Raw genomic sequence first — 9556 nt, forward strand, 5'->3', positions numbered from 1 at the left:
TTTTTTCCTTTCTTTTTTCTCCTTTTTCTGTTTTACCTCTTCTTCTTTTTTCTTCCTATTTTTACCTCTTCACCGAGAAAAATTAACCTGACTTAAGAAAAAATAATAATAATCAATTAATTTGCATTTAACCCAAAAAGATGAATTAAAACAACTTAATCAATTAATTTGCATTCAACCAAACTAGATAAACGATTCATTAAATTAGAAAAAGGTTTCAAATAAAGAAAGGAGGAGAAAAAATCCTAATCGTTCTCTCCTTCTGTGAATCCCAAAGAAAAACTCCATAGATGGGGGAGAAGGAAGAAGCATCATTGCCCTTCCTTCCCTCCTCTCTCCCTGCCCTTTTCTATTGGGTTAGTGAATAAGAAGCCCTTTGTGGTGATTTCTTTTAAGTCATTCTCATATTGAAGTTCATCACCCCTTTTAGGCATTCTATCAAATTTCACTCTCTAACACTGCTCATGTTCTCTAAACTTGGGGCTACATCGTCTTTGACAGAGGTTGCTACAAATAACTCAATGTTCTTTATTTGTTAGCTTTTATGCGTAGGTAGATCGTTGGAAACCATGTTTTTCCCATATCTGTTATGGATGAGGTGGTGGGTGTTGTCGCAACAGAGCTTCTTCAAATGGTGGTGGTAGTGTTCGTTTAGGCTCATGAATTGCATTAAGGGTTCAATTATGTTGGGCACATGGGCTTTGTTTGGACTTATGGTTAATTGTGGTAATGTGGGTTAAGAGTTTTAGTGTGGCTTTTATCCGCTTTAGTTTTGTTTTCAATATGATAGTTTGTTGCCATCTTAGGATTAGTACTTTAGATGTCATTGACATCTTTGATTGTACTGTTGAAGTTTATCTAATGAAAGTTTATATTTGATAATATTAAAACAAAAAAAAACGATTCATTTATTTGATTAAAGAAAACTTAGATTGCAAGAGTTAAAAACACAAACAAACACACAGTAACGATAGATTTAAAGATTTAAGTTATGATGACCTAAGGTTATGAATCTACCTATGATAATCATGTTTCCTTTTCCTAAAGCCAATTCATATCCAATTATGATGTCAACGTTAAAGATTGTTCTTTCTAAGGTATGAACTAATGTCGAGATCATAAATTGTGTAACCCTATATGCAATTATACCATGTCAAGGTTTTAAAATTAATAGAGGAATTGGGCCAATATATGGCTTGGGCCTACGGTGGTGGGTAAATAATAATGTCCTAGGTCAGTATTGAATGGTTCTAAATTGAAATTATCTATTAATTGATAATCAGTCCAAATCAAAGATAAATCATAGATTGCTTACATGTAAAAGCAATTTGGTTGCATAATTTATCTTAATTGATCCTGATTTATTTGCTTGTTTTCTTGAATCTTGAGCCTTCTGTGGCTTAAATCTTGGAGATTTAGTGCTAATTATGTTAGTTCCACCAGTTGTATCGATTGCCAATTGTTCTATGTCAATTGAAGGCGTTGTTCTTATTTACAATATAGGTTATAACTCCTAATTCGACTGCTATCAGATATCCCAAGCTGTTCCAGAGATTCATAGGCAACTCAATGTGGTAGCAGTCTCTGTCCTAACCAGATCTCTCAGATTTGACATTATGTTTACTCGATTTCTGTTCCTTTATTTCCTTAGCTTTGTAGTAGAGAAATAATAAAGTCCTCATTTGTCTTGAGGCATATAAAAGAACTCCTACGGAACCAGTTCCCCATTTAATACATAATTGTTTGGTTGTCAATTTTCTTGATGTGTAAGATATGTGATTTCTTTCAAGTCTATGAAAAATACATGTAGGGTGACTAAAAAAAGCCTAGAGGGGGTAAATAGGCCAATTTAAGATTATAATCAATAAACAAAAAAATAAACTTCAGTTGCAAGATTAATATGGCTTATCAATCCTGAAACATACTGAACATAAAATAAAGGAATATGCAAAGAATTATTTTATGTGGTAAAACCCCACCTCTGTAGAAAATTCACGGGACTCCTCAGCCCAATACAAATCCATTATAGAACGATGATTACAAGAAGTACTCACACACTTATCCTAGACACATTCTAGATAATGTTTATTGACTTCTTCGTAACACAACTTCTGTCACGGGATGATCTTCAACACTCCTTTTGTTGAACGCAATACTAGTCACGATTAATTCAAGCTCACCGAAGGAAAACCACCACCACGGTCTTGGTGCCCTCAAACGTATGAGTCACCGAAGAATGGCAAATAAATGCAATATGAATGATTAAAGTGTTATATAAATCACCAAGTAAACATGGAACGCTTGATGATTTATCTCAAATAAAAACTCAGCTTTCCAAAGTTTATGGACTGAAAATATGATAAGGAAAGCTCTACAAACAATGAAGATAAAGGTCTTATTTTATAAACTTTTTCTTTACAAGAAAGAAAACATGTTAAAACCAAATAACTTGATTTGCACGATTTTAATAAAATCAAATAGATATTTTTCTATTCTAATAATGATCACACGTAAAGCCCAAAACCAATAGGAAAGTAAAAACCCAATAAAGGAAATTTATGATAATCCCACCATTAAAGGAGTCCTAATATTCTTAGGTCAACTACCAAGAATATCTCAACACGTTTAATACTGTGATCTGATTAAAACTTGATTTGCAAGTAAATTACTTTAAAAGATAAGTAACAAATCATGGATAAGATAAAGAAAGAATCAATAAAAAGATATTGCAAAATATGAGATGCACTCCTAAATGGATTCTAATTGATTAAAATCAAGGAAGATCAAGGAACTAAACTCATTATTAGATTCCAAAAACTGTTCTTATTATGAGTGCATGAAAAATGACATGTCTTACCTTTTAGATCAAATGTCTCATACATGTTAAGTCACAATTCTGGAATCCGGGGATTGCTGAGCTGTTTCAATCCTGCAATTTCTGGAAATCAAAGACAACAATTTTGCTTCAACCCTATAGCTAAATGACACTTCCAAACCAATACTAAGTTCTAGGAAATGCCAACACAATTTCATACTATCAGTCTATTAAAGTTTTATATTGCTAATAGTGGCACGCTTGCAATTTAGCACAATCTCTCACCTATTTATGAGGTTAGGACATTTAGGCCCCGTTTGGTTCACGAAATGGATTTGAGGGGAAATCATTTCCCATGTCATTTCCCAAGGAATGGGAATGAAGGATTCCTTTCCCACGTTTGGTAATATCGGGAAAGTAACCAGGAGATTTCACTTTGTTTCCTTTCCTATGTTTGTTTTAAATAGGAATGGAAAACAAAGTTTGTATAATTTTTCAATTATACCCATATTAAATCAAATAAAAAAAAATGCATTTAATGATACGTTGTAATTATAAATTGTTCATAGGGATAAAATAGTGATGAAAATTGTGCATTGAATATTGGCTCATTTTCCCAAACTTTCCCATGAGAAGGGAAAACAAAACTCAAGCTAAGAGGAAGGCTTCACTTTCCCCCCTACTTTTCCATGTGCCAAGTAACTAATTCCCATGCCTGGACTTACCAAACATAGGAAAGCAATTGAATAAGCCTCATTTCCAATGAACCAAACGGGGCCTAAGTGCTTGTGGGAATGGAGCAGGAAAAGGGCACTTAACAATTTCATAATCATTATTTTCTTTTTCATTATTTTTGGATTTTTCTAAATTCTTTTTATTTTCAACTGTTACTAAATCATATTTCCCAATTATTTTTCCATTACGAAGAGTAGTGACAGCCTTCACATATTCATACTTATTTTCATTCAAAGAAGAAGAAGAAGAAGGGGTAGTTACCTCTAACTGTGCATGTGGATTAGGTTGGACTTGAGAAGGAAATTTACCCTTTTCTTGAATTGACAATGAAGAAGTGAGTTTGGAAAGAGCGCTCTTAATCTCACCTATGTCTTGCGCATTCTTTTAATTTGTAGAAGTTTGGCTTCGTATGAATTGCTTTATAACATCTTCCAAATTTGATGACGATGATTGTCCTTCCACAAGTGGAGAATAATAAAAAGAATTAGATTTTGGTTGAAGCACATTATTATTAGTATTATTTCTCCAACTGAAATTTGGGTGGTTTCTCCATCTTGGATTATAAGTTTCAGAAAAGTGGATGGTATTTTAAATTGATTCACAAGGTTTGCTTGATCATGCAACATTTCTCTGAAAGCTGGAGGTGTTGGACACTCTTTTGTTACATGTCCCATGACCCCGCAAACTTCACAAATCTCAAAAATTTCTTGACTTGCAATTGAATTAACTTTTTGAGGCAATTTTGAGTTTAGAGTTTCAACTTCCCTAGCCATTGTTGCCAATTGAGCTTTGAGACTATCTTCCTCCTTAAGGTGATAAATACTGCCGCTAGAAGGATTAATAGAAGATTTTGCCTTTTGGGAATTAGGCTCAAATGTGTTGGGAGTGCTCCAAATCTGAGATTTCTCTGCAATTTCATCAAGAAAATCAAAAGCATCTTTAGGATCTTTATACATAAAATTTCCATCAAACATCGTCTCAATAAATTGTCAATCTTTAGGTGTTAAGCCATGATAAAAATGACTTACCACCCTCCATCTTTCAAAACCATGGTGAGGACATAACATTAACAAATCTTTAAATCTTTCCCAAGCTTGAGGTAAAGACTCAGTATCTTTTTGAGAAAATGTGGTCATCTGTCTTTTCAAAGAATTTGTCTTTTGAATTGGGAAAAATTTCTTGAAAAATTCAGTTTGCATTTCAAGCCATGTTCCAATTGTTCTTGGCCTTAGAGAATAAAGCCAAGTTTTCGCTTTATCTTTCAGTGAAAATGGAAAAAGTTTTAGCAAAATTGTATCAAGCCTACACCCTTGTGTTGGAAAAGTTCCACAAACTTCCTCAAACTCACGCACATGTGAATATGGATTTTCAGATTCCATTCCATGAAAAGTTGGTAAAAGTTGTATCATGCCCGGTTTAAAATCAAAAGTTTGACCATTTAACGGAAAAATGATGCAAGATGGCACACTTGTACGAGCAGGATGCAAATAATCATGTAATGTCCTAACAAGTGGATTCTTCATTATCATCATTATGAACACTACGATTCTCATCATTATGAACACTATGATTATCTTCATCATTTTGGGGGCCTTCCAATGCATTATTATTATTATTATTCTCAGCCATTTGTGATGAAATTTGATCAAATTGAGGTTTCTTTTTCATGGAAGGACCAAAGCAAACAAAAATAAAAACACCAAAAATGAGAATAGAAATGAAAAATTGAGTTTGATAAGCCTTACCGAATTAGCTTTGGAAACTAAAACCGCAAACCTTAACAATGAATTTCCTTGTGCTACTTTTCGCTTCACTGCTCCCCTGCAACGGTGCCAAAAACTTGTTGCGTCTACCCAAGTGCAAGTAGTTACACGTAGTAATAATCTTGAAAGTCCAAGTATCGTATCCTCAAGGAGCAGGTAGGCAAATGTCTACACACAAAGAAATAAATAAACATAGCACAAAAAAAGTGACAAATAAAATGGAAAAGTAATTTGATTTGATTGTTGTGGAAATTGAGTTTAAAAATGAAATATCAATAATGGAAATGCTAAGGCATCAAGGTTCAATTCTTTAAACAAAATATGTTTCATGCTCTTTAATCCAAATTATAACTCAATTAAAATCATCATTGAGAAACTTTAATCGGAAGGTAAAGAAATTAAAACCAATTTGATTTTTCAATGTTATCTTTTATTAATGATTGTTCAGAAAATGGAATTGCTTAATATCTACTCTTTTAATTTAAAAGCATGCTAACTCAGTTCTTAACAATGAGAAAAATATAATTGAACTCATGAAAAGATAATAGCACTTAACATCAATCAAAATAAAAGGATATGAAAATATTGAACAACCAAAAATAAAAGAATTTAGCAATTCGTACCGTATATTGGGTTAAAGAACAATTCACAAACTTACTCAAAGAACATTCCCTTTAGCCTTAGCTAGAGTTATAGCAACTCATTACAAAGGAAAACATAAACTAAATTTTGAATGAAATGGATAAAAAGATCTGTCGTAGGGGTGCCCTTGCCAAATAAGTTGATGGGTGATTTATAGTAGTCAATGAGGTGAGTAGAAAGATTCGTGGTGGGTGATGAAGGGTTTATTTGAGGGATTAATTGGATTAAACATGTTGATGGTGGAGAGTTAGTGGAAAAGAAATAACAGTGAGGTAAGTGGGCGTGAAATGGCTATGAATGTCATGAAATAGGCTCCTTAGCTTCAACGATTTTGTCTTCTCTTCTCCCCCTTTACTTCTCTTCATAATCACAATCATCCCACAATCAATTCTTCAATAAAATATGCCAGCAATTCTCTTCACACCTAGCTTGAACTTGGACAAATGTATGTCTTTATCTTTTGGCTTTCCAACTTCCTACAGAAGATAAATTCACCTAATAAGTTCACCAAATTAATAGAGAAAATTCATAAATCCAGTTGGTGAGAATAAAATGTAACAACAAGTGAAATTATATTTATTAAGCCAAAATTATATCATAAAGTCTCCAAATAATATTAAAAAGATGTAATTTGAGACTCTCATCACCGGAGAGCATGGGTGTATTTTTTTGCAGGAAATATCAGAGGCTTCTAATGTATTTAAAAGCTTCAAAGCACTTGGTGAGAATGAAATTGGAAAAACCATTCAGAAGTTTCGAACTGATCATGGTGGAGAATATTATTCAAAGGAGTTTGAAGATTTTTTGTGTTGAGCAAGGCATTATAAGGCAATTACAGCTGCATATACACCTCAGCAAAATGGTGTATTGGAAAGAAAGAATAGAACCATTCTCAGCATGGTTAGAAGCTTGTTAGTTAAGGGGAGAGTTTCGAAGAAATTCTGGCATGAGGCAATGTTGTGGTCCATTCATATTTTGAACAAAAGTCCTACTTTTTTTCGTTAAAAACATGACGCGTGAGGAAGCCTAGAGTGGAAGGAAACTACCAGTACATCACTTCAAGGTGTTTGGGTGCATAGCATACGCACACATTCTTGATGAGAAGAGGAAGAAGCTTTATGACAAGGGTGAGAAATGCATCTTTCTTGGGGTGGGTGAACACTCCAAAGCATACAAATTGTTCAACCCCATTACTGAAAAAGTAATTATCAACCGTGATGTGGTATTTGATGAGGAAAGAATATGGGATTAGACTAAAAAAGGCGCTGTAGACTAGCAAATTCTAGTCGATTTTGATGAAGCAGAAGATAGAACTGAAATGCAGCAGTAGACCACTAATGAAAAACCCCCAAATTCTATCAAATGAGTAGCCACTAAAAAACCAACATATCAGGAATGGACCAGCTTATATGATTCATTATGTAAGTAGTGATGAACTCTCTGATGATGATACTACTGCTCACGTTGCATTATTTGCATATTATGATCCTACCATTTGAGGGAGCTGTAAAAAAACCAAAATGGCAAAAAGAAATGGATGCTGATATTAAGTCGATTAAGAAAAATGATACATGAGAGCTTTTTAACTTGCTAAGAGGACATTAAACAATGGGTGTGAAATGGGTCTTTAAAACCAAGTTAAACGTGAAAGGTGAGAAAGACAAGCACAAGGCTCGTTTGGTGGCAAAGGGATACGAGCAAGTATATGGTGTTGATTACAAAGAAGTGTTTGCCCAGTTGCAAGACAAGACACTATTCGACTGGTAATCTCTTTAGCTGCTCAACGCTTGGCCTATTTTTCAATTAGATGTAAAATCTGCCTTCTTACATGGTAAATTGCAAGAACAAGTGTATGTAGATTAGCCCCCAGGTCATATGCAACACGGCTATGAGGAGAAAGTTTGTAGATTGAAGAAAGACTTATATGGCTTGAAACAAGCACCACGAGCTTGGTACAATCGTATAGATGCTTATCTTGCTAAACAAGGCTTTCAAAAGTGTCCAAATGAACATACTTTGTATGTTAAGGTTGGAGAATAAGGTAAAATTCTTATCGTATGCTTGTATGTTAATGATCTAATCTACACAAGAAGTGGTGAGGATATGTGTGAAGATTTTAAAAAATTTGTGATGACAAGAGTTTGATATGACATATTAGGGGTTAATGCTACTTTCTTGGCATAGAAGTAGTACAATCAGCAACTGGAATTTTTATTTATCAAAAGAAATACGTCTAGGAGGTTTTGGAAAGGTTTTAGGTGCTGAATTGCAATCTAGTTGGAATAACAACTGAAATAGGATTGAAGTTGAGTAGAGATCTTGATGGTGTAAGAGTAGACACCACTTTTTACAAACATATTGTTGGAAGTCTGATGTATTTGACTTCAACAAGATCTGACATCATGTATGTCGTGAGTTTGATACGTCGATATATGGAGAATCCAACTTCGTTGCATCTCAGGGCAGGAAATAGAATTTTTCGTTACTTAAAGGGCACAACTGATCTGGGGATACTTTATAAAAGGGGAGAAAAGCCAAGTTTCTTTGGTTTTACTTACAGTGATTATGTAGGTGATATTACTGATAGAAAAAACACTTCTGGGCATGTGTTCTTGATGAGTTCAAGTGTTGTTTCGTGGTCTTAAAAGAAGTAGTAGATTGTGACACTATCTGCTACTGAAGCTGAGCTTGTTGTCGCTGCTTCCTATTCCTGTCAAGCCATTTGGCTTAGGAGAATGCTTGAAGATCTTTGCCATCAGCATCAAGGTCCAACAATAATATTATGTGACAATGTTTCTGATATTAAGTTGTCAAGGAATCCAGTTATGCATGGGTGAAGCAAACATATTGATGTTCGTTACCATTTCTTGCGTGATATGTGAAAAGATGGTGTAATTGAGTTAGAATTCTGCAAAAATGAAAACCAAGCAGTTGATATCCTCACCAAACCACTGAAATAGCCAGTGTTCGAGAAGCTCAGAAACATTCTTGGAGTCTGCTCTTCACAGGTCGTTGTTCAAAGGAGGGCATCAACACTGGACTAAAGATGATGTTTGATTCCTAAACTATTTTAGGAAGAAATCAGTTTAGGGGAGTGTTAAGGTTTCAAGTTGTTTTATTTATTTAATAAATCTCTTCTCTTTAGGAAGGTGGTTGTTTGTTTCACTTATTCGTTTGGAGAATCTCATAGACTTAGGAGTTGTTAGTCATGGGATAGTTGTTGCTTGTTTTTCTGCACATTTTTTTTCTTGTAAGTCCATTTAACTCAGACTTCTAGTTAATGAATTATTATTGCATTCAACATATTTTGTTTTAGTAGTCTGTGATAAACCTTATTATTCAACATGCAATTGTTGATGGATTTGAGAAAATTGATTTTTTAGATTATCCATTTTCCAAAAGAGAGAAGATTATTAGCACAAAACGAAAATAAGCTTATAGGATTAGTATTAGAATTAGAATAGTACTTCCAAGCTTGTTTAAATAATTTATAGAAATAATGGTCATGTAGCCCATGCTCTTTAAACCAAACCGAGTTTTGAGAGTTTACAGTTTGTACCTCTATATAAAAAATAAGATGACTATGAATAATGTAATTGGA

The 9556-nt window shown here is 33.9% G+C and overlaps 1 non-coding gene across 1 annotated transcript; it reads left to right on the plus strand.

Annotated features, from left to right (window-relative positions):
* Positions 1 to 4594: 4594 nt before the first annotated feature.
* LOC117629434 lies at positions 4595 to 4703 on the plus strand. The gene has a single exon (XR_004586095.1). It is a non-coding gene; the product is annotated as a small nucleolar RNA R71 (small nucleolar RNA).
* Positions 4704 to 9556: the final 4853 nt, after the last annotated feature.

The sequence above is a fragment of the Prunus dulcis genome, chromosome 5 (genome assembly GCF_902201215.1).
Source record: "Prunus dulcis chromosome 5, ALMONDv2, whole genome shotgun sequence".
NCBI lineage: Eukaryota > Viridiplantae > Streptophyta > Magnoliopsida > Rosales > Rosaceae > Prunus > Prunus dulcis.